Source organism: Papaver somniferum, chromosome 3 (assembly GCF_003573695.1).
Source record: "Papaver somniferum cultivar HN1 chromosome 3, ASM357369v1, whole genome shotgun sequence".
In the NCBI taxonomy this organism is placed as follows: domain Eukaryota; kingdom Viridiplantae; phylum Streptophyta; class Magnoliopsida; order Ranunculales; family Papaveraceae; genus Papaver; species Papaver somniferum.
The window spans coordinates 63,511,127-63,533,989 of record NC_039360.1 but is presented as its reverse complement, the minus strand read 5'-3'; the positions used below and the strand labels follow the sequence as shown (position 1 = coordinate 63,533,989).

Below are 22,863 nucleotides of genomic sequence, written 5' to 3'. Positions count from 1 at the left end.
ATACTTATGCATATATGTGTTTCCACAACAATGCTTATATCCACCAATGGTTATGTAATCTAAACTCTCATTTCAATCATTGAAACATTCTCAGAGAATGTTATATAGCCGTTATTCACAGACCATTTTTCGTCAGAGCAATTTTCAAAGTGATTGAAACATAACATGACTTTCATCACTTGGTAAAGATGAATTCGGTTAAAGCGAAAGCTTACCAACACATATTTTTAGAAAAATATAGGCGAGATAAACTCAGCTCGAAATAGAAAATGTGTATAATGAAAGTCTATATATCACAACGACTTTTGTCTCAAGAATATGAGATAGAGTAAATAGACTTTTGAGTGACAGATAAGTTCAAGTCTCCACATACCTTTTAGTCGATGTAGATCCACCAGTTCCTTGAGTAGTCCTTCGTATTGTATGATGATTGCCATGGAGTCTTGAGCTCAACTACACTTTCTATCCTAATCCAAGACCTTAGCTCTAATAGGCTAGTAATCAAGACTTATAGTTTTGATCACTAATATTGAAAAACATGCTTGAGATAGTAACGCATGCGAGTTCGACCGAGCAATGCTCTAACATAGATGATATCACATAGTCGAAACTGAGTGACTTCATCAAGGAGTTTAAGATACAAGTTAACCCCTACATGTTCCACAACCGCTTCTCCCCTCAAAGATATAACAATTAAGCACAAGTTCATTTAAGAAATCTGCCCCATAAGATGTCATTCCCGAAAGAACAATAAGAGTGACCTTACTCCAGAGATGAGGATTTATATATTGGATTTTAGAAACCCTACAAGGAGATACGAGTTAAGAACCAATCATTGAAAGTCTCTCATGAGATCGTGTTACTAGAAACAATAGAACTATCTCATGGTAACAATACAAAATATATAATCATGAAGATCATGTATTGTGATCATCTTTTCTAAGATACACACTTGTATTAACAAGAATTGATATGCTTAGAAGGAAGAATAACCTTTTCCATAAGGATTTACACCAAGAATGGTTACCATAAGAGTATGAAAAAGATTCTTTGACAATAAAAACCAACATCCATGGTATTGATTATTGCTTCTAACCTGTTATACATAAGAATTTCAATCACACATCAAGTTAGGTAATTAAGAATCATACGCGTGGTATTCAACCATATTCTTCTTCATCATAACTAGTCCAAATGACTCAAATGAACTAGTTAGAGAGTTGTTCAATTGCTTAGATCTTATGTAACTACACAAGACACAATCGAAGCAAAAACGGTTTGATTCACTCGAATCGGTTCATGAACTTTATAGCCACGGTTTGCAAAAGAATTCCTTAGTTTATATAAACATGAGTTCAAGAACAACCGATTTTAGATATAACCTTCTCAAGTTCTCGGACTGGGTTCGCGGACTTAAGCTCACGGAAGGAGTTCAAAAACTCTAGCATAAATTCTCGGGTCGAGAACTTCCGCCAGTTCACGGACTGAGTTCGCGGACTTGGCTCACGCCACATTCCGTTTCTCTTGATCAACAAAGTTCGCAAACTTTGGTTCAAGGAATAAGGAATTATACATATATGTGTTTCCACAACAATGCTTATATCCTACCAATGGTTATGTAATCTAAACTCTTATTTCAATCATTGAAACATTCTCAGAGGACGTTATATAGCCGTTATTCACAGACCATTTTTCGTCAGAGCAACTTCCAAAGTGATTGAAACATAACATGACATTCGTCACTAGGTAAAGATAAATTTGGCAAAAGCGAAATCTTACCAACACATATTTCGAGAGATTTGTAAGCGAGTTAGACTCAGCTCGAAACAATAAATTGTTCCACATATTCAAAAATTACCAACCACAATATGTGCGCCCCAATTCTTTTGCAATCCTTACCGCATTTACTAGGGCTTCTTGGTGAGGATGGACTTTCAACACAATGAGGTTGTGTTGAGGTGAACAAAATCTTGCTCACCACAGGTATTTAAAACAAAATCATGCATGGACTCTAGGATTTTAAAAACTTCATGAAACTTTCAATAACTGTTCCATACCATTTTAAGATGATATCCCTTGTTGAACTCTTGTCTGGGAGATCCTTCTTAATAGTACTCGTTGGTTTATTGATCTTCTTTGGTACCCATTTCTGAGTAGCTTTTGAAGCAACATATTTCTTTTTCTCCCCAATATAATTATGAAATTTCTTGGAGGAAATACTAGAAGAACTAATATTATGAGACTCGGTTTTTCTCCAGTTTGGAACATCAGATCTTGTCATCTTAACAGAATCAGATCTGGATTTATCTCGTTTAAGATATCTGCGATTCCTCTGCAAATGACCTGGATTTCCACAATAAAAACAATGTTTAGTAGAATGTAAAATTTTATGTTTAGTGTTACCTGAATGTGTATGTGCTTGCTTTGGAGCTTGACAGAATTTCCTCTTTTCGTCATCGGCAGCTGGTAGAGATACTTCACTTTTGTCAACCATGGAAGGTTTTGGTTTAGAAGAATCTTTATCTTTGACAAATTTTACCTCTTTGCAAATAATAGGAGAGTCTATTACTTCATAGCCCAATCCTCGTGTATTATGATGAATTCTACATGCTCCCAATATCGAGGTTAATTTATCTGAGCTGCTATTTCTAGACAAACTCTCGTTTAAGCTCGAGTTTTCTTCTTCCAACCTTTTGACCTTTTCAAGTGCAATAACTAGATCATTCTTGGATGATTCACATTGAACTTTGAGATTTTCTCGTTCCGAATCAAATAACAAGTTCATCTCAATGTTCTCCAAGTTATCTAGCTTTGCTTGAAGAGTAATTTCCCGATCTCGACCTTCAGCAATTTCTTCTTTAAGCTTTCGTATTTCGTTGAGATAATTTCTTGCACCACTAGAATCAATTTGGTCTTTCAAGTCTTTATTCAAACTACGAAGTCTGTCATATTTAACTCTCTCACTTAAAATGGTGCCTTCAGCTTCCGAGAGTTTTTTATGACATTCCTTAAGAAGATTATTAGCGACTGGATCCACATGGAACACTTCTTCGTCAGAATCAGTATCCGAAAGAATTTTTCCAGAAGCTAATGCAACCTCGCCTGCAAGCTCTTGGGGATTATAATATTCAGGACCATCATCAAGAGTAGGCAAAGCTGCTGCATATGTCGATTGTCTACGGCTCCAGTTAGGACATACTGAAGACAAGTGCCCGAAACCACGGCAGTTGTAGCATTGTACATCATCATTAGGAGATGTTGTAACTTTACAAAAACCCTTTTTCCTATCTCTCAAGAATTTTATAAATTGTCGTAGAGTAACATCCTTAGTATCTGGTGAACCAGATTTATCTTTAGAGGATTCATAATTGTTTGCAGCTTTAAGAGAAATCACCTCTTTTCTAGATGCGCGTTCATTATCAAAGATCATTAACTTTCCAACAAGAGTATTTCTGGAGAGTGTAGAAAGATCGTTTGCTTCTTCAATGGCATGTTTCTTAGACTCGTATCTTGATGGTAGAGACCTGAGAATTTTGCACACAATATTATTCTCCGAAATAGTTCTTCCTAACGCAAATGAGGAGTTAACTATTTGAGAAAGTCTTTGGTTAAACTCATCAAAGGTTTCATCATCAGACATGCGAAGGTTTTCCCAGTCAGAAGCTAGATTTTTAAGCCTTGCTTCTTTCTCTGCGCCATTCCCTTCGAATACGATTTCTAAGATATCCCAAGCATCTTTAGACTTATTACACGTAGTCACGTGGTGCTGAAGATCTGGGGTAATGGCATATATGATGGCATTCAAACCGTCGGAATTTTTCTTTGCAGCAAGTATCTCGGCAGGACTGTATTCACCAATGTTCTTGGGAACATTTACATCTCCAACTGCGACAACGGGAGCATCATAGCCATTAACTACATATACCCATGATTGAAAATCAGTGCTTGAAGAAAAGCTCGCATAGCAATTTTCCACCATAAGTAGTTCGTGCCATCGAAGGCTGGTGGTACGTTTATATAGATAACACCTCTGTCCATAGAATCAGATTGCTACAAACACAGACTTATGAGGTCTTAGCGTGTTTTCCTGCTCTGATACCAATTCAAAAAGCGGGGGTCTAACAACCACACCCAATAATTCGTTTGGAAATATGTATGGACTAACTCCAATATACTTTCAAGAGAATCAACAAGACAGTCAGACTCAATCTTAAGTGAAAAAGCGAGGGGTTTAACAACACCACCCAATATTTCGCTTAGCAATCCGTATGGAAAACTCCAATATACTTTTTATGAGAATCAACTAGACAGTTAGACTCAATCAATAAAAAGATATATCAAAGAGTTTGTATCTCAATCTCTCGATTTGATCTTTACTCAAGCAAATAGAAATCTGCGAGTCTTTATCAAAGAGAGATAACTTGGACGGTACCAAAGACCAATATCCAAGGATCAATCAACTACAATCAACAACCAAAATTTAGATTAGAAAAGTTGATGATCTTAACGCACAACCTATATTATTTCAATTATATAAAATATAATGCGGAAAAGAAATAACACAGACACCAGAAATTTTGTTAACGAGGAAACCGCAAATGCAGAAAACCCTGGGACCTAGTCCCGATTGAATACACACTGTATTAAGATGCTACAGACACTAGACTACTTCAAACTAAGTTCGGACTGGACTATAGTTGAACCCCAATCAGTCTCCCACCGATCCAAGGTACAGTTGTACTCCTACACCTCTGATCCCAGCAGGACACTACGCACTTGATTCCCTTAGCTGATCTCACCTACAACCAACAGTTGTTGCAACCCAAAATCACAGACTTGATAATAAACAGATTTGTATCACACAGAAAAGTATATCAAAGGATAAATATGTCTCCCACAGATAAACCCTAGGTTTTGTTCCGTCTTTTGATATGAAATCAAGGTTGTTGAGGGTGGATTTTTGCTTGAGGCTAAAATTGTAAAAGCCGAATTTTAATAGGCTGACATCCTGTAAAGGATAAAGCCATTTGAGTGATGAATACTTCTTCACTTTATTAATTCACCTAGAATGGAGCATGTGGCAACAATCCCTGTGAATTAGATACACCCAGAACGGAGCATGTAGCAGCACTCCCGATTTTCTGTGGATTTATAGCATTATTAATTAATGCCTTATTAGCCTTATATTTCATGTGTTGTTCCCGGGAACCCTCACTATTGGTGCGACATGAGGACTGAGTGTTGATCGTAACAGAGTAACACGAATCTCCGAGTGTCAATAGTGAGGCATGCACGAAATGCCCGTACAGGCTATCTCTCGGTGTGTTATACTAGCCCGATTGAGTAAAGTCTCTTGGTGTGTTATACTATCCCGATTGAGCATTCCTCACGGTGTGTTATACTAGCCCGATTGAGTATAATTTGGACTGCCCGTGCCAGTCTCAGAAATAATCATGACCACACAGGTTGTCCGCATGATTCGATAGCCTAGACGATCCTCAGTAGGAGCAGGCTATCACAACAATGACCACCAACGGGCCCGTTTTTTCCCTGGTCGGTCGAATACATACCACGCCCTTCAAATAACCACTAAACGCCAGTCTAGAGTTGGATGTCCAAGATGGTGTGGAGCAGAAGGATCGCGCGACAAGGGCCGACCAAGGCAGACCTAAAAACAGTCACGGCCGTCCAACTTCGCCGGCACAGTTGGACGACGTAGATTGTTCCAAGTCCGGTCGGACAAGTACCGTGGTGTATGCTGGCGGACCCCCTTCCTACCTGCATAATCGATCCTCCCCTGACCTAGCCACGGAATGACGTGCGGTTGCCTGAAGTTGGGCCGGCGTGAAGCTTAAAGGGTCGAAGAAAATTCCACTAAGGGTCTCAAATTGATCACGACCATCCAACTTCACCAGCATGATTGGATGGCTTAGATCAGGCCTATGACCGTCAGTCAGGTATCACCATGTTCACCACCGTCCCAACGTGGGTCCCACGTGGTCGTCCAATCCAAACGAAGAGCATAGCATGCAAACTCGTCCGACCAAAGTAGCATGCGCGCGACCAACATAAACCCTAATTAGGGTTTGCGGCATATTACATGTGTCGTAAATCGATTACGAGCGTCCATCTTCGCCAGACTGGATGAAGGGTGCAGGAATAGACTAAGGAGGTCCAGAGAGTATCTACATGATCACCAAGGGCCCGTCTACCTCTATGTCCGACCGACCATAGCAAGGAAGGACCAGACGCCTCGATTCGTGCTCCCTGAAGGTGGCATGCCGCGCCCCTTTGGAAATCCTTTGCGGCACAGGATTCCTGCCGCAAATCGATCTCAGCCACTCCTCTTTACCGGTAAACTCGAGTGGCCTAGATCGCATCTTCATGGGAAAGTGAGGTATGGACATGCACACCGGCAAGCCGACTACACGCCTGCCCGGTCGGTCATGTCAAAAATACCTCCCATGCTTGGTTTCGACCAAGATGAAGAGTGATGCTTGCGCACCTCTTCAAAACCCTAAAACTTCATCAACGGTCGCAGATGAGCGTCATATATCATCTTATCCGTCCAACTCTACCAGCTTGGTTAGGCAGCCCAGGCTAGGAGTTAAATGGCCAATAAGGTGTCGTGGTGATTACCATCCGTCACTCTACCACATCATATGATCGTCCAAGGGAGGGATTGCCTGTGAAACCTCCAAACTATCATTCGAAGATAGTTAAGCATGCATCTGTTCTAAGACGCTTAATCCGCGACTTACTCCGTTAAGCCGTAAAACAACGATGCTTCATACACATTGATTATATTCGATGCATTACATGTATAAAGTACACACGATATTTCATGAATATCGACTTCCTAAATAACTTAGTTTTTTAACCTAGCACCGTACAATACCTTCTATGGGTCCCACGATCCACACAATCGAGACATCAAGCATGTCACAAACTGGAGGATACATACTGGGGTATTGGTCTGGCGGTTTACAACATGCAGAGTGCAACGCGCCATCACAAGAACGTGTCAGGAAGACATGAATGGTTAGTGATGATGGTAGAAGTGGGATTATACCTGAACGTGTGACAATCACTAACACGACTCCATTACTCCATCACTCAACCTCCTCTACTTCCCACGAGAGACGTGGGTTAGGCTCAATGACTTGTATAAATAGGTTCTCCTCCCTATTTCCAACACATACAAGACAGAAACCAAGTGTTGATACAACGTATTCAAACACCCAGAGCTTATTGCTTACATTATTGCAAGCCAGTTCGGTATTCTGATACAAGTCATAAACAACCAACAGCTCCACAATCTCAATACCTTCTTCGCTTCCCTCCCTAAGATCAACCCCATCTCCTTCACTTTGTGACCGAAGCAAGTCTGGAAAGACCATTTCTTGGTTTAGGCCAGAACTGTACAGATTGATCTCTCGAATCAAAAGGACTCCCGTTCAGTGCATTTGTTTAGGGTTTAGATTCATTTCTCATCCACACACCCCAAATTACCAAAACTAGCAGGAATAGTTTTCACCCATAAAAAATTGGCGACCATAGTGGGAGACTAATCTCTCGGTTGTGAAGTCAATTTCTTCAATACCAATTCAATTTTACTGATTTCGAAAATGGTGGATCTTAGGTCTGGATCGGCAACCAATCCTGACGGGACTAGCGCTGACAACACTCTCGGTGTTGATATCCCAATCAGTGATGTCACCTGCAGCCAGTCAATACCATCAATGTATCTCGTGGAATTACTTCCTCTACTACCAGCACCAGCGGAGCATGAGGACATATTCCATTGGGTGTGACACCTCCTATCACCAGAGCCAGAGCAGCCGCAAACCTTGGAATCTCTTCAAGTGTAACACCTCCAGCCGTCACCAGAGAAACTGCCACTCCTCCATCGGGACGAGGAGATGGAGGAGCCAGAGGAGGACAACCTCCTATTACCATGGTGGATTTGATGGAGAGACAAGAAGTTCTCGCTAGGGCCCAAATGGACGTGGCTACAACTCAGAAAGAGGTACTCACTTTTCTTAAGATATTAATTGATCGATTGCCACAAGAGCCGCGAAAGCCCCTGGAGCCAACAAGGAACGCATTCGACGCACCCGGAGAAGGTACTTCAGCGGCGCGGGACTTCATGGACCGGATCAAAGAAGCGATGAATGACATACTCGATCTCCTCAACAAGATGACATCAGATATGAGCGGTCCTGTCATGGGGACTCCTACACTGAGGACTCATCCTCACAACGATCCTCCTCAAGTCAATAGTTTCACTATGAACCAGAGCCCGGTGGATCAGAAAGCGACTTCTCTAGTGGAAAGTTTATGCGAACTTTTACACCTCTCGAAGAATTAGCGGGCGGAGACGTTTGCTGCAATCAACCAGAGGAAGGTCACAACCGTGCCATACATGTTACCGCACGCATCAAGGATTCATAGTTCAAGAGGGCTCTCATCGACACGGGAGCGTCTTCGAATGTGATTACTCTGAAAACTCTCAGGACGGCCAAGGTTCGCCCAGGCAAGATCGTACGGAAGACTACTATAATGACATACTTCGAGGGAAACCAAACCAACACGTAGGGGTATGTCAACCTGAATTTATCTGTAGGGCCCGTCCATTCAAAGGTGAAATTCGAAGTCATAGAAAAAGAGCCAGACTACCACATGATATTGGGTAGATTGTGGCTTCATGACAGTAGGATTGTCCCTTCGACATATCACCAGTGCCTGAAGACTATGCTGAATAAAGAAGTCATTCGTATCCCTGCATCGCTATCTCCCTATGCACTGATATGTGGATTGGAATTGTTTGAACCAAGAGAAGCTCCGCAGAAAGGATCAGACAAAGTTCATTGCATCCCACTCCCCACGTGGGCGTCAATTCAGGAGGAGGACCGACCCGCATCATTGAGGGCTAAGCCCCACGATGCATTCTTTTCTGACAAGGCGTTCTTCTTCATCCGGTGAAGCCGCAACCCACGCTCACGCTAAGAGGGAACGAACTTTTATGGAAAGCCGTGACCAGAAAATAAAAACTGACAGATCGGGTGCTGCGTTGATTTCAGAGACTTGAACAACTGCTGCCCCAAAGACGATTTTCCTCTACCTAACATTGGCATGTTAGTAGACTCCATCAGCGGACACGACATGTTCTTCTTCATGGATGGATATAGCGGGTACAATCAGATAAGGATGTACGAGCATGACGCAAGTAAGACAGCTTTTCAAACTCCTCTCGGAAATTTTTATTATACTGTAATGCCATTTGGTTTAAAGAATGCCAGTGCAACCTATCAATGATCTATGATGGCAATCTTCCACTGGATCCCGATACCTCAAGGGAAGCAGCCTCAAGAAGATAACGAAGTCCGCGCGTCATGTCGAGAAAGATCCGGGCGAATTTACTCTATAAAACAATGGTGCATGTCTATTGTGCTATGTTGGAGAATCTGCGCTTTTGGTCATCCTATGGATTTCGTGAAGCTATTGAACGCTCATCTACAACGGCATCTGCCCTGCTAGAAAGAACCAGCAAAAGGAAAGCCACCGAGATACAACATCCTGCGCGTCCAAAATTGCCAACTTCAACTCTAGTACCACATGCACGACTGCCAAAATAATGAAACAACGTCCAAGATATTCCATATCTGGATCGACGGTAACTACATCAATGAGAGACGCTTTCAGAATTTTTCTCCCGTAGAAGAAGTAGTTGCGTTACCAAAGGAGATTGCACCTGGGACTTGGGAGGTACATATAGATCCTCCATGTCAAGAGCTTCATCATATTTGCAGAACCTATTAGTTAAGTCATTCGCATGAAGGAACTTCCCTACTCCTCAAAGACACGATTCAAAGATGATAATAGCAAAAGAGTATGACTGGGGACTGCTTAGCACTTCCCATCTCAAAGATGGTGAATTTACAGAGATGCAAGCACGCTATCACTATGATTCCAAGATGTCCAAAGACGAGGATATACTCAAGTGAGCAGACGTAAAGACGACCTCATGAACTTAGCGTGACAACATCTATCAAGTCGAAAGCTCAGTGGATACTCGTGGGCAGGGGACTGTCTCCCTCTTCTCTATTCCATGAAGAAACATCAAGAAATCCATCGGTTCCTGCTTCTCCCTTTAATAACGAGACGATATCTACCATTGTATGAAGGGTGCCAAGTTCGTGCAAGTTGCCACCACGCCTCTCCCTGCCGGTCTCTTATGATCACAGTTGCTGCCAAGAACCGTTGTTGCTCACCGATTGATACCATCCAGAGCTTTACCATATCAACGACCACTACGTACAAAAGGTAATCTAAAATTCTGCATATTTTTACCCATAGAGAAGTAATATGATTACTAGTACAAAGGTTGGATGGCGATACCTTTATTATGGTAGACCCATCGGGCATACAAGATAGAGCCACGTAGACCACACTTGGGGACTGAGGCTCAGCATGAAATTCCTTCGCCGCCAGTCAAGAAATTATTCAACACAAGAGAAATGGTCAATCAACAAGCATGTAATTCTCAAGGGGAAACCATACTGAAGAAGAAGCCGCTTCAACACTCTCTCCAGCAGAAGCCGCTTCAATGCTCTCTCAAGGAGGCACCTCGACGTTCGCTCCAGAAGATGCTTCAACGCTCCCTCCATCAGAAGATGCTTCAACGCTCCCTCCATCAGAAGCCGCTTCAATGCTTTCTCTCCAGAAGAAGGCGTTTCAGCTCTCTCCAGAAGAAGGCGTTTCAGCTCTCTCTCCAGAAGAAGTCGCTTCAACACTTCAACGCTCTTTCCGGGACCCGCTTAGACGTACGCTCCAGAAGATGCTTCAACGCTTTCCAGACCTACTCGCTCCAGAAGCTGCTTCAACGCTCTCTGCAGGACCCACATTCACATTTGAGCACACAAGGTTCATTTTTGAGCAAAGCAAGCACGCGGTGGGTCCCACGTTCGAGCGAAGCAGGCAGCAAGGCCGGTGTTTGGTCAAGATAGCAGGACCGGTGTTTGGTCGAAGTAGCAAGGATGACACTCGAGCAAGCATATCAACCGTACGGGCAACGTTTGAAACATGTACACGGTGGACCCGTGTTTGATCGAAGCATGCACAGCTGCCCATGTTCGAAGCAAGCATGCTCGCATCGGTTCCCGCGTTCGACCGAAGCAGGCACGCAGTGGACCCCACGTCTAACCGAAGTAGGCACAGCAAGCTTACGTTCGATCAATCAGGCGCATGATGAGTCCCACGGTTGAGCGAAATAGGAGGGCCCACATGCCTCTCAAACAAGTGCAACAGGGTGAAGTTTGGTCGAAGCATATACATGGTGGGTTCCACATTCGTCCATGGTTACATGCACGGTTTTCTGTGGAAATAGGAGCATACAAGTTCTATTCCCTTCTTGGCTCAAATACCCGAAGGAGGAAACCGGTCCCACCAAGGTCGTGGTCACACCCAGCGTACCCAAATGGATGATTGCAGAGCTGGTCAGAACTCCTCCAGGTAAACTTCATTTATCTTGTCTTCTTACGTGCATAATGTCACCATCTCATGCCTACCCCGCAATGATGTAACCATTGTGTGCTAGGCAGGGGACTTAATGTTGATGGTGGACTTTTGTTTAAGGCTAAAATTGTAAAAGCCGAATTTTAATAGGCTGACATCCTGTAAAGGATAAAGCCATTTGAGTGATGAATACTTCTTCACTTTATTAATTCACCTAGACTGGAGCATGTGGCAACAATACCTGTGAATTAGATACACCCAGAACGGAGCATGTAGCAACAATCTCGATTTTATGTGGAAATATATCATTATTAATTAATGCCTTATTAGCCTTGTATTTCATGTGTTGTTCCCGGGAACCCTCACTATTGGTGCAGCATGAGGACTGAGTGTTGCTCCTAACAGAGTAAGATGAATCTTCGAGTGTCAATAGTGAGGCATGCACGAAATGCCCGTATAGGCTATCTCTCGGTGTGTTATACTAGCCCGATTGAGTAAAGTCTCTCGGTGTGTTATATTAGCCCGATTGAGCACTCCTCTCGGTGTGTTATACTAGCCCGATTGAGTATAATCTGGACTTCCCATGCCAGTCTCAGATATAATCATGACCACGCAGGTTGGCCGCATGATTCAATAGCCTAGACGATCCTCAGTGGGAGCAGGCTATCACTACAACGACCACCAGCGGGCCCGTGTTTTCCCTGGTCGGTCGAATACATACCACGCCCTTCAAATAACCACTAAACGCCAGTCTAGAGTTGGATGTCCAGGCTGGTGTGGAGCAGAAGGATCGCACGACAAGGGCCGACCAAGGAAGACTTAAAAACAGTCACCGCGGTCCAACTTCGTCGGCACAGTTGGACGGCGTAGATTGTTCTAAGTCCGGTCGGACAAGTACTGTGGTGTACACTGGCGGCCCCCCTTCTTACCTGCATAATCGATCCTCCCCTGACCTAGCCACGGAATGACGTGCGGTTGCCTGAAGTTGGGCCGGCGTGAGGCTTAAAGGGTCGAAGAAAATTCCACTAAGGGTATCAAATTGATCACGACCATCCAACTTCACCAGCATGATTGGATGGCTTAGATCAGGCCTATGACCGTCAGTCAGGTATCACCATGTTCACCACCGTCCCAACGTGGGTCCCACGTGGTCGTCCAATCCAAACGAAGAGCATAGCATGCAAACTCGTCCGTCCAAAGTAGCATGCGCGCGACCAACATAAACCCTAATTAGGGTTTGCGGCATATTACATGTGTCGTAAATCGATTACGAGCGTCCATCTTCGCCAGCCTGGATGAAGGGTGCAGGAATAGACTAAGGAGGTCCAGAGAGTATCTACATGATCACCGTGGTCCCGTCTACCTCTATGTCCGACCGACAGAGCAAGGAAAGACCAGACGCCTCGATTCGTGCTCCCTAAAGGTGGCATGCCGCGCCCCTTTGGAAATCCTTCTCGGCACAGGATTCCTGCCGCAAATCGATCTCAGCCACTCCTCTTTACCGGTAAACTTGAGTGGCCTAGATCGCATCTTCATGGGAAAGTGAGGTATTGATAGACACATTTTTGTGTCTAATTTGATCTCAATACTATATATTGTTGGCACTCGATTTTGTACTAATTTTGTTATTTTATGTATTTGTAGGTATTTTTTTTGGAAATAAATATTTTTGGAAAATTCGGCTCGAAAAGTTGATTTTGGCACCCGGAGGACAAGTGTTATTCGGACTCTCGCTTTTGGATAAGGGGTAACAGGGAGTGAGTTAACGTGTGGAGAATCTAAATTTGGTAATTATTCCTATTTCTGGGCAGCGAGCAATTAGAGGATTAATGGGAAATTATACGCATTGATGTTAGTATTTTTGGGCTCCAAAACACTAAATACTAGCCTAATTCGTCGAAAAGAGGTTGGCAAGTCATTGGGAGAGAGTTAGAGCCGAGAGAATCAAAAGAAGAGGTCGACAGGCGAAGAAGTTCTGCTGCTGCTCAGCCAAGAACACGAAGAACATTGTACAGTCCAGGAGAGTCCTTGAAAAGTGTCGCTTAATTGCGACAATTTCCAATTCCTTTCTCGCGACTTAGGAATAGCGCTTACACACTTCAGTTGTGCCGTTCTTCCTGACGCTTCCTGCGTGTCGCAAAGGACGGTCTTAAATCGATTTTCTATTATTTCATCATTTGTAATCAACTTTTGAGATTAATAAAATCTTTGAGATGAATTACACCATGATGAGCTAAACCCAATCCCAGGGTGACGGAGGAAGCCATTCACACAATTTATGTGGTAATTGTTATTTATTTAATTTTTGCAATATTTTTATATGATTAATTGCATTGAAAAATATGATTTAAATGGTTTTTATTAATCAATTGTATTTTCTCTTGATAATGCATGCTTAGTTTTATACTCTTGATGCATTATGCTTGCGACTAACATTTGATATTTTGGAAATCTGCTTTTGGCAATTATTAAGAATCAAATCAATTGTTTAATTTGCATAATTAAAAATTAAATAACATTACATAAATATTGTTGAATGGTGGAATCTTCACCTCTATTTTTCTCCATAAAAATTCACATCACTTTATTTAATTTTGTTACATTTCTAAGTTTTAAAAAAAAATCTATCTTCACAAGTCTGAAAAGAATCCTGTTTTAAAACCACTATCTACAACAACATTTGAAAATACATCAAATTTTTGGCGCCGCGACGGGGACCTGTGCTTAGGTGAATTTTTAGGTTTTTTTTTTTTTTTTTTTTTGTTCCTTTTTACTTTGTCTTTTTGTCTTTGATTTACAGGTTCGAAGTGGAGCACTAAGGACTTGGAGAGGAAAAAACTTAAAGCTTAAAGCGAAAAGAGAAGAAAAAAGGACAATTTTAGGATTTAATTTTTAATTTTTAATTTTTTTAGAGTGTGTGAGGAAAACTGTAAATTTTTTTTTTTAATTTTTTTTTTTATTTATTTTGGACTTTATTTTAACCCTACGGAAGGGTATTATTATTAAAAAAAAAATTTATTATATAAACTGTGTGCAGGGAAGGACGACGATTACTATATCGTCTCGGCCCCTCGGGTTCGCACACGGCATAGGAGTCGTGGCCCGAGTCGACGATAACGGTTCATCGCCCGTCTGGTACGGGAGGTAAGTCCAATCGAAACACTCGCGAATCTCCTGTAAGCGAGTTACTGTATTCCTTAAGGTGATCATTGATTGAGGACGAATTTGGACTGTCTTTATTTTCCTATTAAAAGGAAAGGCCTGGCCTAAACAAGATAAGGGTTCGGATTTCATCACCGCTCCCTTCTTGCCCGCTTTAGGAGAACAAAACCTAATGCGAACCCAAGCTTTAAAATCTGATTAGAAAGAGACCTATAGGGTATCGAGCTTTTCGAAGGATATTGGTTATTCTTTTAGCATACTTCCAAGTTCATGACGGTTTCTGTGAGTTGAATGCGTGACTGCGCCGCCTTGTACTGCGGTGAGGCCTTGGGTATCAAAGCTCCACTGAGCTTCCCTCGCCTCGATTCAACTTACTTTGACTCGGATTGATTCCAGAGGGGTTTGCTTAAATTGTAACGAATTCCCTTTCGAGATATAGAAGCTAGTCTAGAAACAATCTAAGTGAGCCATCATGCTTGTTGTTTGCTAGAAATCTCTAGGTTTGCTGTGGTAAAGTCGAGTCAGCCTGCTGTGTGATTGCTAGAACCTTCCTGTTAGGATTTTTATTTCTTTTTTTATTTTTTTAGTGTATGCCCGATTTTGTTAATAGGGCTTGGAAAAGAGATACTCTAGGTCGATTGATTAGCGAAAAACCTAGTAGTTCTTCTGATTTAAGCAGGGAGCTCGAAGATTGTTCTTTTGAGAGCCCTGCTTTTGGAAACTTCAGTTTTGAGAATCTGCGTCTTTGTGAAGAAATTTCTCCTAGTCCTTTGGTAGTGCCAGAAATGGCAACTTTAAAAGCTTTATTGAACCCAACTAAGACCTCTCGTCCGTCTTGTATCAAGTTAGCTGAAACCGAGGCAAATTATGAACTCAAACCTGGGACTTTACAGATGCTCCCAACCTTTTTAGGAAAAGAGAATGAGAACCCCTATTTTCATGTTAGGGAATTTGAGGAAATATGTAGTACTCTGAAAATTAAAAACCTTAGTGATGATGCACTGAAACTTAGGTTATTCCCCTTTTCCTTAAAAGATAAAGCCAAATCTTGGCTGTATAGTTTGGATTCTGAGTCAATTGAAACCTATGAACAACTTACATCTGCCTTTATACACAAGTTTTTCCCAAGGCATAAAACATCGTCTATTAGGACACAAATTTGTATTTTTGCTCAACAAGAGGGAGAATCTTTATATAGGTATTTAGAAAGGTTCAATGACTTAATTTCTCAATGTCCTCATCATGGTTTAGAGAAGGTTAGGTTAGTTCAGATCCTCTACGAGGGTTTAGACTATTCAACAACGACCATGGTTGAGTCCTTATGCACAGGTGGGTTTGAGAATAAAACTGTTGATGAGGCGATGACATTTTTGAATGAAATCGCCAATAAGACCCAACAATGGGAAAATAATAGGGAACCCCAGAAAAAAATTCTTCTAAGTAGAGGAAATGTCAATAGGGTAGAAGGATCCTATGAGTCAGATGCTAAAATAGCAGCCATAGCCAAAAGGTTATAAGCGTTGGAATTAGGTCATTCTAGTGGTACTAGTGGTAGAATAGAGCCTTTTAGGGAAGACCATACTGTTGAAGAGCAAGCCAATGCTCTTTATAACCACACTAGATTCGATAACCGTTAGAAGTTTGACCCTTATTCAGAAACCTATAACCCTGGCTGGAGAAACCATCCCAACCTTTCTTGGTCTAAGGGCCAGAATCAAGGTCAGTCTAGTAACTCTCAAGATCCCCCAGGTTTTGGCTATCCTAAGAATCCTTTTACCCCGGCACAATTTCAGAACCCTTCGGATGAGAAGATTATGAGTTTAGAAGAGTCTCTTGCTTTGTTAACTCGTAACACTATGCAGTTTCAGCAATCTGTTGCTCAAGGTATAGAAGAAAATAAGAGAATAGGTCAGGCTAACTCTCAGGCTATTTCCGAGTTGAAAACCCAGGTTAATCATATAAATGAGTCTTTGAGGGAAAAAGGTAAGTTTCCTAGTCAAACTCAACCCAATCCTAAAGGATAGAAACCGTACAATCATGTGAATTCTATTACAACCCTTAGGAGTGGAAAGAAAATTGACAACAAGGTCACCATGCCTGAAAGTGAACATACTTTAGTTCCACCTTCTACTTCCCAAGAGGAACCCGCAGCTGAGGAAACTGAAGCAATATCTAAGGATTTCCAAGAAATTTATGATAGGACTGCCTTTGTGCCTAGAGCCCCATATCCACAGTTGTTAGCCCCAACAAAGAAGGAGTCGATTTTCAACGAGATAATGGAAACATTTAAGCAGGTGAACATCAACATTCCATTATTAGAAGAAATTAGGCAAATGCCTGCTTATGCCAAGTTCCTTAAAGATCTTTGTACAAGAAAGCGTAAGCTGAATGTCCATAAGAAAGCCTTTTTAGATGGTCAAGTAAGTTCAATTCTTATGAACCAAACACCCCCTAAGTATAAAGACCCTGGATGCCCCACCATATCTTGTGTTATTGGTAATCATGTAGTTGATAAGGCATTGCTTGACTTAGGAGCTAGTGTTAACTTACTCCCGTATCATGTGTACACCCAGCTAGGTCTTGGTAAGCTGAAACCGACCAATTTGACACTTCAATTAGCTGATAGGTCTGTCAAAGTGCCTCGTGGTGTCATAGAAGATGTTCTCATTGAGGTCGATAGGTTTATATACCCAGTGTATTTTGTTGTTCTAGATACCCAGCCTGTTCAGAACCAAGGTGGTCAAATCCCGGTGATTCTAGGTCGCCCATTTTTGGCCACATCTAATGCTGTCATCAATTGTAGAACCAGAATTATGAACATATCTTTTGGTAATATGACTTCTGAGCTAAATGTATTTAATGTCATTAAGTCTTATGAAATAGATGATTTAGAAGTGGTGAACATGATTAGTACTGTAGCTCCTGATCAGTTAGCCTGCAGTATGTTTGATAATCCTTTATTTGAGGAACCCTTTACTGATTCGGAGGAGATAAGCATGACGAACACCTTAGTTGATGAGCCTATGATAGATATTTTCTTCGATAATCCTTTATACGATGATGTTGTTCGTTTAGATGACCAATCCCCAAGAGAAGTTAGACATTGTGTTGACTTTATGGACCCTAGAATCCATCCCATAGATTTTGGTCCATTTGAGGATAGTGTTCACCCTAAGTTTTGGGGTAATGATGATTCTGGTGATCGGCAAGCATCCCTAATTGAAGTCCCTAACTTGGGACTCGAGATTTGTGCCTCTAAGGTCTTACTTGAGTTTCTTCAAACTCTGCTACCTGATCCTCCCGATACTTTCCATGAGGAAATCCATTTCTTAGAAACAAGTCATCCAGTTGAACCTAATTTCCTAGACACTCATATAGAGCCCAAAGGGACACCCCAGATAAATCTAGTTGCCTTGAGAAAATCCCTAGATCAAGTTAGGCTCTGGTTGCTCATTTTTATAATTCAAGATGGTAGTTCTATATTTGTGTCAGCTCTTTTTGGTTCCGAGGACCCGCAGCTTTTTCGGCTATTGGTATATGACTTTGGAAGGTGACAATACTTTTTGTGGTATTTGATGTCTGGCTGAAGACTTGAAACTTAGCACTTCTTGGGAGGTAACCCAATCTCATGTAACATGGTAATATCTTTCCTTAACTCTTTTTCTTCAAGTGGTAACCGTTTCTCCTTGTTCATGCTTTTAATTTTATCTTTAGAACATTGAGGACAATGTTAGATTTAAGTTTGGGGGTGGGGAAGAAACTTTTTGTTAAGTTGCAATAAATAAACTCCAGAGCCTAGAAATTTTACGCCTATTAAGGATAGCACTAACCAATCTAAGTGGATGGAAACATTTTTGTTTTAGGAGTTGAGGAACCAACCTGACTAGATGGAAACATCTATAGAGTCTATTCATAAAAGCACAGAGCTCAGGTGTTAGAAATAACATGATAGTTTCACCATATCTCGTCGAGTCCTTTTCACTTTCTATTTTTAGTTTTCTTTTATTTCAAGTGATTTGGTGGGGCACACGATTCAAGTTGTTACCTTTGCTAGGGTGAAATAGAGTGACTGAGTTACACCAAAAAAAAAAAAAAAAAAAAAAGACCGGACCAGTTAGACCAATCGGAATAAGTATTAACACTTGGATAGCAATATGCGTGTGTTCTTCCTGTTTTCGTCGCCTAAGCAAGCGTGGAATGCAGGACCCGTGGGAACTATCGTGTAATCTGCTGACAAGAAGCATGCGCTTGGATCAAAAAGATCTATTCATGCCGTTAAGTTAAAAAAAAAATAATAATAAAAAAAAAGAAAAAAAAATGGTTATTGTTATGTGTAGTCAACTGCTGGTTCCCTTGTATTTGCCAGTTTGTTGATCTAGATTTAAGTTATTGACCACTAGTTCCCTTGTATATGCCAGTGTGTTAATATTAGTCAGACCGGTATCTCAGTCATTTAGGTTAGGTTCATCTTGGCAGAGGCCTTCAGACAGATATGGGAAACACCGTTCACTTTTCAACCATCTACATTTTTCTTTTTCCATCTTCTTAATCTTTTCATGTGATTAGTCTGACTCCGAGTATGATGTCCATTGTGAAACTATCTTAGTAGAGCTCTGTCACTTATATGAATTTTAGTATGCTTGAGTGCAAACTCGTGTACAGCAATTGGAATTTCGTATCAGGGTTCTTCCTCTTAGAGTCAATATTTGTATGGCAACCAAGGAGGTTCTTTAGTGCTTTCCAAGGTTCTGCGTAGATAGCTAGGGTCTGGAGTATTGGTTTTTGTGGGTACACCTCTGATAAACCCACCCGAGATTAACTCGGTCACTTTTCAAGAATAAATTTTGCTCGAGGACTAGCAAATAATAAGTTTGGGGGTATTTGATAGACACATTTTTGTGTCTAATTTGATCTCAATACTATATATTGTTGGCACTCGATTTTGTACTAATTTTGTTATTTTATGTATTTGTAGGTATTTTTTTGGAAATAAATATTTTTGGAAAATTCGGCTCGAAAAGTTGATTTTGGCACCCGGAGGACAAGTGTTATTCGGACTCTCGCTTTTGGATAATGGTTAACCTAATTACTAAGGGGCACCCCCAGGTCACCCAGGTCACCCCAAGGAAGCTGCTATTCGCACCCCAGTTCAGGATAGGGGGACACCCTTTCTTCTTCGATTGAAAACTGAAAATTGGCGGGAAACGAAGAACAGTTCTGCATGATGTTTGATCGAGAAAATGAAGAAGTTGGAATGCGATTCAATCGCTGAAAATTGGCATAAAGATGTGATATGACATAGGGAAGACATTTTGGGCATCGAATTTGATCGACATTGGCTGGAAAGCTCGTTTTAATTCACGAGCTCAAAACAGAGCAACGTGAACTGAACACGAGCTCAATTGTGTTTCTGCTATGCATGGAGTGATGTGGAGGCGCGGGAAAGCTTTTGACGCGTGGAGAAGCTGATTAGGAGCGTACAGGGAGTGAGTTAACGTGTGGAGAATCTAAATTTGGTAATTATTCCTATTTCTGGGCAGCGAGCAATTAGAGGATTAATGGGAAATTATACGCATTGATGTTAGTATTTTTGGGCTCCAAAACACTATAAATACTAGCCTAATTCGTCGAAAAGAGGTTTGCAAGTCATTGGGAGAGAGTTAGAGCCGAGAGAATCAAAAGAAGAGGTCGACAGGCGAAGAAGTTCTGCTGCTGCTCAGCCAAGAACACGAAGAATATTGTACAGTCCAGGAGAGTCCTTGAAAAGTGTCGCTTAATTGCGACAATTTCCAATTCCTTTCTCGCGACTTAGGAATAGCGCTTACAGCACTTCAGTTGTGCCGTTCTTCCGTGACGCTTCCTGCGTGTCGCAAAGGACGGTCTTAAATCGATTTTCCTATTATTTCATCATTTGTAATCAACTTTTGAGCATTAATAAAATCTTTTGAGATGAATTACACCATGATGAGCTAAACCCAATCCCAGAGGTGACTGAGGAAGCCATTCACACAATATTTATGTGGTAATTGTTATTTATTTAATTTTTGCAATATTTTTATATGATTAATTGCATTGAAAAAAAATGATTTAAATGGTTTTTATTAATCAATTGTATTTTCTCTTGATAATGCATGCTTAGTTTTATACTCTTGATGCATTATGCTTGCGACTAACATTTGATATTTTGGAAATCTGCTTTTGGCAATTATTAAGAATCAAATCAATTGTTTAATTTGCATAATTAAAAATTAAATAACATTACATAAATATTGTTGAATGGTGGAATCTTCACCTCTATTTTTCTCCATAAAAATTCACATCACTTTATTTAATTTTGTTACATTTCCAAGTTTTAAAAAAAATCTATCTTCACAAGTCTGAAAAGAATCCTGTTTTAAAACCACTATCTACAACAACATTTGAAAATACATCAGGTATGGACATGCACACCGGAAAGCCGACTACACGCCTGCCCGGTCGGTCATGTCAAAAACACCTCCCATACTTGGTTTCGACCAAGCTGAAGAGTGATGCTTGTGCACCTCTTCAAAACCCTAAAACTTCACCAACGGTCGCATATGAGCGTCATATATCATCTTATCCATCCAACTCTACCATCTTGGTTAGGCAGCCCTGGCTAGGAGTTAAATGGCCAATAAGGTGTTGTGGTGATTACCATCCGTCACTCTACCACATCATGTGATCGGCTAAGGGATGGCTTTCCTGTGCAACCTCCAAACTACCATTCAAAGATAGCTAAGCATGCATCTGTTCTAAGACGCTTAATCCGCGACTTACTACGTTAAGCCTTAAAACAATGATGCTTCATACACATTGATTATATTCGATGCATTACATGTATATAGTACACACGATATTTCATGAGTATCGACTTCCTAAATAACTTAGTTATTTAACCTAGCACCGTATGCTACCTTCTGTGGGTCCCACGATCCACACAATCGAGATATCAAGCATGTCACAAACTGGGGGATACATACTGGGGTATTGGTCTGGCGGTTTACAGCATGCAGCGTGCAACGCGCCATCACAAGAACGTGTCAGGAAGACATGGAAGGTTAGTGATGATGGGAGAAGTGGGATTATACCTGATCGTATGACAATCACTAACACGACTCCATCACTCCACCTCCTCCACTTCCCACGAGAGACGTGGGTTAGGCTCAATGACTTGTATAAATAGGTTATCCTCCCTATTTCCAACACAGACAAGACAGAAACCAAGTGTTGATGCAACGTATTCAAACACCCATAGCTGATTGCTTACATTATTGCAATTCAGTTCGGTATTCTGATACAAGTCATAAACATCCAACACCTCCACAATCTCAACACCTTCTTTGCTTCCCTCCCTAAGATCAACCCCGTCTCCTTCACTTTGTGACCGAAGCAAGTCTGGAACGACCATTTCTTGGTTTAGGCCAGAATTGTACAGATTGATCTCTCGAATCAAAAGACTCCCGTGCAGTGCATTTGTTTAGGGTTTAGATTCATTTCTCATCCACACACCCCAAATTACCAAAACCAGCAGAAATAGTTTTCACCCATAAACAAAGGTGAACATGAACAATTGATAATCCGGTCTTATATTCCCGAAGAACAGCCTAGATTAATCAATCACCTCTCTACAATTCTTCCTGACTACACAAGAGGATTGTCGAGGAATCACAAACAGTGAGACGAAGATGTTTGTGACTTCTTTATCTTGCCTATCGGAGAACTCTCACGATCTCAAGTCAATCAATCGATTGTACGCGTACGATAGAAGATGCAAGATCAGATCACACAACTACGATAAAGTAGTATCGGTATGGATTCAAAATCCCAATGAAGTCTTTAAGTCGTTAACCTGATTTTAGAGAAGAAAATCAAAGGTTAATGGAGATCGACTCTAGCAGGCGCACTAGTAGCACACAGACGTGTGGGGATTAGTTTTGCACAATTCTAGATGTCTTCTTTATATAGCCTTCAAATCAGGGTTTTGCCTTAGTAACAAAGCAATTCTTATTCATCGTTAGATGAAAACCTGATTTAGATTCAAGCTAATATTTCTCAACCGTTAGATCGAAAACTTAGCTTGTCACGCACACTTGGGTAGACGTTTACTAGGTTCGTGAAAACCATGCCCAAACGTGTACGTGTATGTTGGTTCAACATAGTAAC

At 41.3% G+C, this 22,863-nt stretch overlaps 1 pseudogene; it reads right to left on the bottom strand.

Annotated features, from left to right (window-relative positions):
• Positions 1-15,828: 15,828 nt before the first annotated feature.
• LOC113362452 lies at positions 15,829-15,928 on the bottom strand (annotated as a pseudogene).
• Positions 15,929-22,863: the final 6,935 nt, after the last annotated feature.